This window comes from Theropithecus gelada, chromosome X, assembly GCF_003255815.1.
Source record: "Theropithecus gelada isolate Dixy chromosome X, Tgel_1.0, whole genome shotgun sequence".
NCBI lineage: Eukaryota > Metazoa > Chordata > Mammalia > Primates > Cercopithecidae > Theropithecus > Theropithecus gelada.
Window position 1 is genome coordinate 58,680,967 of NC_037689.1, and position 6,786 is coordinate 58,687,752.

General features: G+C 44.2%; 1 pseudogene across 1 annotated transcript; it reads right to left on the bottom strand.

Annotated features, from left to right (window-relative positions):
- Positions 1 to 4,983: 4,983 nt before the first annotated feature.
- Positions 4,984 to 6,220, bottom strand: LOC112616211 (annotated as a pseudogene). The gene has a single exon (XR_003117592.1). The product of XR_003117592.1 is annotated as a mitochondrial intermembrane space import and assembly protein 40 pseudogene (transcript).
- Positions 6,221 to 6,786: the final 566 nt, after the last annotated feature.

Sequence of the window (6,786 nt, forward strand, 5' to 3'; positions counted from 1 at the left end):
CAGCCTCTCTGCACCTTCATCTCATACACTTCCCACCAAGGCCTCTGTTAAGCAGGGAAGCCCCATAACACCTGCGTTGCAAGCTCCACACATATATCTGTGGATTATCCCCTAGACTAGATGCATTTTGCATCTGTGCACTCTCAGTCATAGCCTCTCCCAGGCAGGATGCTCATTTCACTTATGCACTTCCTGCTGGGTTATTTGTTAAGCTGGCTGCATCCTGCTTCCATGTATAACCTAACATGTCCTCCCTTAGGCAGGTTGCACATTCCAATCATAATACACCCCTAGGATGGCTTCACTCTTTCCCATACACCTGCTACTGGCTGTTTTCCTATGCTGGCAGCACATTCCACCAATTAACTTCTTTTAATGTCTTGTTCTAGGCTTAATGTTCCCTGCATTAATGTACCCCCTACCCAGTCCTCCCCCTGTTTGGTTGGACTTTTAATCAATTCCTGCCAGGTTCTCCCTAGACTGGCTTCTCATACCACCCCTTCACTTTCTGCCTGGCCCTTCCTTATATTGATGTACTTTATTATCTAAGCACCAACTGCTGTATAGATAGGAGTATATCTTAGAGTGGCTGTGTCTCTACCCATGTCCCTCAGGCAAATACTTGCCCTATCTAAATGCTCCCTCCACTTGTCAATCTCATGGAAAATCCTCCCATTGGTAGCCTGCACCCTCCACCCAGGCTTCTCTTGTTTTGCCTTACCTACACTGAAAAATCCCTCAATTCAATAACTTCCTACTGGGTTATCTCTAACTTAGCTGCTTTCTCCATCCATCCACCCGTTTCCAAGCTCTTCTTTAGGATTGATGCTGTCTCCATCCATGCACATTCTGCCTGCCCTTTCTCAGGTCTACCTGTACCCTGTATCCGTGATCTCCTTATAATACCTCATTTAGGCTTCTTGCTTCCATGGTCCAAGCACTTCTTGCAGGGGTCATTCCGTGGGTGGCTGCTGCCTGCATCTTTGCACATCTTTCCTTGACTTTATCTATGCTGGATGTGACTTCCATCCATCCACTTTCCAGTGGTCCTTCTCTAGGTCTGATGCTTTCTACATGCATGCACTTCTTGCCTGGACATTCCCTGATATAGCTGAATCTTAAAACCATGCCAGGGCTTCTCCTAAGCTAGAGGCTTCTTTCTCTCTTGGACATTCTGCTAAGATCTCCCCTGGGTTGAATATTACTTCCACCTATGCACCAAATAACAATTTTCCTTGATTCTGGCTGCAACTTGCACTCATAAATCTCCTGCCATACATCACATCCATTGTGATTCCACAATCTGGTTGAACCCTTCACCCAGGCATGTTCTGCCTGATTGTTATCTAAACTGGTGGCACCAGGCATACATACACCTTTTACTATATCTTTTGTTATGCTGGCTGCACCTGGAACCTATGCATCCTTGAACTCCTGGGTGAGCTGCACCTTCACCCTTGCACCAACTTCCAAGTCTCCCACAAAGCTGGATTCTCCCTTTCCCCATAAACATCCTGCCAGTTCCTCCTCTAAGCTGGCTACAACCTCTACACATGCATTCCCTCTTTTGCCCTCAAGTTAGCTTGGTGTTTGCCCTACCCATGCACCACTTCCTTGGTGGTCAGCTAGGCTGCATGGTTTCTCTGCCACTGCACTCATGCAGATTACTCCTGCTACTTTGGAAGTGTCCTCAATCATGCCCCCTATAGGATGTCATTCCTTATGCTGGCTGCACAATCAACGTATAAACCTCTTGCCAATACCTCCTTTGGGCTAAATGCTCCTTTGAATCATACAAATATTTCTCTGTTCTCTCCTAGGCTGACTACACCCAGCACACATTAGTCTTATACTGTGTCTGCTCCTAGACTGATTTCATTCTTGATCAATGCACACATCCAAGTACGCTTGGCTTTCAACATACTGCACCACTGCACTCCATGCCATGTATTTTACTGGATTACACCTCCTGCCATACCCTTCTTTAGGCTGACTGAAACCACCACAAATGTTCCTTCTATGGTTCCTATCCTAGACTGACTACATTCTGTATCCATGCCCACCTGCCATGTATTTCCCTAGGCAAGATGTTATTTCTTCCACCTCTACACCTCTGGTCAGCTTTACTGTTAAGCTGGCTGTACCATGCACCATTGCATCTCCTGCTGAGACTTTATCTAGGCTGGCTATTTCATCCACTCATACACTTTCTACTTATTACTTTCCTAGGCTGGTTGCACCCTGTACCAGTGCACCTCTTAGTATATCCTACTGTAGACTGATTTAACCTTAACTATATACTACCTGCAAGATTTGCTCTATAATGAGTGGTCCCTCCTCCAATACACTTCCTGCGTGTCCTCATCTAGCCCTAGTGATTTTATTCCTTCTGCATTTCTTGCCAGATCATCCCATAGGCTGAATATACCTTTCACCCATGAAAGATCTGCCAAGTGTCCTCTAGGTTGAATTCTTCATCCTCTCACGCCCGTTCTGCCAGGTCCTGCCTTAGGTTGTATGCTCCCTCCAACCATACACTTCTTGCTGATTCTCCTCAGGCTGTTTCCAATTCACACAACATAAATTCTACTGTTTCCTTCCCTAGGCTGCCTATATCCTACAAACATGCACCTTCTGCTATTCTCTCCTAGGTTAGATGCCCCAAACAACTATGCATGCCCTGAATACTTCTCACCTTGGGATGGAAGCTCCCTGAAACCATACCCTTCCTACCTTATCCTCCCATAGGCAATCTGCACATTCCACCCCTCCACACCCCTACCACATCTTATCTCTGGATGCTCCCCTACCAGTGGATTTCCTGTTGTGACTTCCCCTGGTTTGGTCATTTCCCCACCCACGATGCTCCAGGTGAGTGCTCCACTGGCTAATGCTCCCATTCCCAATGCACTTCCTTCCAGGTAGGCTGCTAAGTTAACTGCGATCTGCATCCATACACCTCCTACTATTTCTCCTCCTAAGATGGCTGCATTCTTAATTCTTGCACTACTTTTTTGGTCCTCCTTTTGGCTAACTTTAACTGCATTCCTGAAGATCCTCCCATGTCCTCCCCTAGGCTGGTTATACCCTGCAACTGTGCACTTCCTGCCATATCTTCCCCTGGGTAGGTAGTACCTTCCACCTTTGCATTTCCTCTGAGTTTTCCCCTAGGCTGGCTGCACCCTGCACCCATGCAGCCATTATCAGAGGCTTCTTTAGATAGACTCTACCATCTACTCAAGTACCTTTTACTGAGACTTCATGTGATAGTTAACTTTAATGTCGCTTAGACTGGGCTAAGGAATTCCCATATTAAAACTTACTTCTGGGTGTGTCTGTGAGGTTGTGAGATGAATATCTGAGTCAGTGGGCTCAGTAAAGCAGATTGCCCTTCTCAATGTGGTTGGCCATCATCCAATCCATTGAAGACCCAAATAGAACAAAGATTGAGGAAGGAGCAATTTGTCCCTTCTCTTCCTGCCTCACTGCTCAAGCTGGAACATCTCACCTCATCTTCTCCTGTGCTTGGGCTGGGATTTACACCATTTGCTCTTCTACTTCTTGGGACTTTGAACTTGGATTAAAATTCACCACTGGCTTTCCTGGGTTTCTAGTTTGCTGATGGCAGACCGTAGGACTCCACAGCTTCCATAATGACATAAGCCAATTTCTCATAATAAACCTCTCTCTCCATACACACACACCATCACCACCATTACAACAACACACACACACACACCACACACACACACAGAGAGAGAGAGAGAGAGAGAGAGAGAGAAATAAGTTTGTGGAAAAAATGAAATGAGAAGATAAAAATTTTTAAAATGTACTGTATTACTCGTCTTAAGGTCCATCAAGTTCAAGACACCTTTCTAAACAATGATACCCCTCATATAGTTCATCCCTAAAGAACAGAGGTTCCTGGAAATTTAATCATGTCAATGATTAAATTTTATGGTTAACTAAAATAAAATCTTTAAAGATCTTTTTAAGATAAGAAAACAAAAAGAAGCCAGAAAGAGCCAAATTAGGACTGTAAGGTGGATACTTTATAATTTCCCATCAAAACTCACAAAAATTGCTCTTATTTGATAAGAAGAATAAGTAAGAGCATTGTCATTGTGATGGTTAATATTGAGTGTCAACTTGATTGGATTGAAGGGTGCAAAGTATTGTTCCTGGATGTGTCTGTGTGGGAGTTGCAAAGGAGATTAAAATTTGAGTCAGTGAACGGGGAGAGGCAGACCCACGCTCAGTCTGGGTGGGCAGCATCTAATCAGCTGCCAGCATGGTCAGAACAAAGCAAGCAGGAGAAGATGGAAGAGCAGACTTGCTGAGTTTTCTAGGCTTCATCTTTCTCTGATGCTGGATGCTTCCTGCCCTCGAACATCAGACTCCAAGTTCTTCAGCTTTTGGACTCTTGGACTCACACCAGTGGTTTGTCAGGGGCTCTCAGGCCTTTGGCCACAGACTGAAGGCTGCACTGTCGGCTTCCCTACTTTTGAGGTTTTGGGACTCGGACTGATCCACCACTGGCTTTCTTGCTCCTCAACTTGCAGACAGCCTATAGTGGGACTTTACTTTGTGATCGTGTGAGTCAATTCTCCTTAATAAATTCCCTCTCATATATACATGTATCCTATTAGTTCTGTCCCTCTAGAGAGCCCTGAGTAATACAGTCCTGATGGAGAAGGACTCTCTGGTGAAGATTTCTCAGGTATTTTTCTGCTAAAGTTTTGGCTAACCATTCTCAGAGCACTCCCATAATAAGCAAATGTTATTGTTCTTTGGCTCTCCAGAAAGTCAACATAGAAAATGTTGTGAGCATCCCAGAAAACTGTTGTAATGACCGTTGCTCTTAACTGGTCCACTTTTGCTTTTTTTTTTTTTTCTCCAGGTAGAAATCATGTTTCCTTTTAATTGAATACTTAATTCACAATGTTTCCTCTCTTCCTGCTACTCTGGTTATAATTAGGTCCCCACCTCTCAAGAACATTGCACCTGGCCAGATTGAGAGCCAATGTGAACATGAGCCCCAAACCAGGGCTTTCGGACTAACAAGGAACAGCCAAGCCAGCCTCTCCCTTCACTTAGAAAGGGATTATGAAGGGGAGGGTCCAAATCTTCATCATCCAAACACAGAAAACCAGGAGCTCCATACCATCATGGAAACCAAAATGTATCAGGAATGAAGTACAGTACACCTTCACATACTCAAGGTCAAGATGGGTTTGCAGAAATCGTATCTGACCATCTGGCCTCTGCTAGTAGATATGCCCTACCCCAGCATTTTTAAGAGAATATGTTTTTGTTTCTATACTTGTATTATTTTCCCCAAGGGGTATAAAATCTACCAAAAAGAATAAAATGAATCAGAATAAATCAGCTCACTCACAAAAAACGTTCTTGGGTAACGGTTTTTAGTTGCTGAGCTTATTCAGCACGTTATTTAAAAGTGGCAAAATTCAGGGCAATCTGAGAAGAGAATTCAAAAGTGGCAGCTACAGGTTTAGGTAGGACACATATACATACAACCCCCATTTTTTTCAGTGTATATGTCAAGAGGTCAAGACCCCTGATCATCAAAATAAGTTATTTTGTATATTACAGTGCACAGGACAACAGAGGGAAAGACACTTTCTTGGAAGTTTACGACAAGGCCTTTTGCAAAAGGTCCACTCCAAAAGGACTGGAGCCCAGTGCCTTGTGGCCTTCATTAACTTGACCCCTCCTCTTCTTTGGTTGCAGTGGCCTCAGTGGGAGCTGTTTCTTCTACTTGTTCTGCTGGCTTCTTCTCCCTTTCCTCTTCCTCATCCTCATCCTCTTGGGGATAGAGGTCTGGGTATTTCTGCATGCATTCCTGCATGGCCCGGAACTGGTCTACACAGTCTGACCCCTTGATCTCCTCCGTGCTATAGTGGAAGCAGGAAAAGGCTGACTTGAACTGTTCTCCACAGGGACCGCTGGCCATTTCCCCGAGGCATGGGCAGTTCCAGTTAATGTTTCCATTTGGCAGTATCAATCCGTGCTCCTCGTATGGATCATTGGGGTCATCGGCCACCATTTCTGCATTGCTTGGAGTTTCATGATCTTCTTTGGTTACAAATATGATTCCATCCTTCCCTTCCTGCCGGCAATAGGACATGGCTGCAGCCCGACCCTGAGACCTTGCAGAAGCGGCAATGGCGGTAGCTGCAGCTTTACGCCGTGACCTCCTCTCCTCAGGCAGCCACTTTTGCTTTGACTGGACCATTTTCACTTCTTAGTAGCCATTGCTTTAATTTGCTTTGTCTTCAGGATCATACTGGTAAAGCCAAGTTTAATCTCCTATAAACATTCTTTGAAGAAATGCTTCAGGATCTTGATCCCATTTGTTTAAAATTTCGATTGAAACATTTGCTCCTGTCTGCAGCTGATCTGAGCACAATGGTTTTAGTGCCCCTTGAGTGGAAAGTTTGCTCAACTTTATTTTTCAGTCATAATTGTGTAAACTGAACTAATTGAGATGTCTATGGTATTTGACTACTGCTAATGTGGTTAATCGCCAGTCCTTTTCAATTAGGGCATGAACAAGATTATTTTTTTTTCCTTGAAAATTGATGCAGATGGTCTGCTACTGTGAGCTTTATCTTCAACATCATCTTGTCCCTTCTTCTTCTTAAAGCTAATTATCCATCTGTAAACCGCTGATATTTGGGGACATTGTTTCCACAAACATTTTGTAAAGCATCAGTGATTTCACCATGCTTCCACTCAAGCTTCAACATAAATTTGATGTTTGTT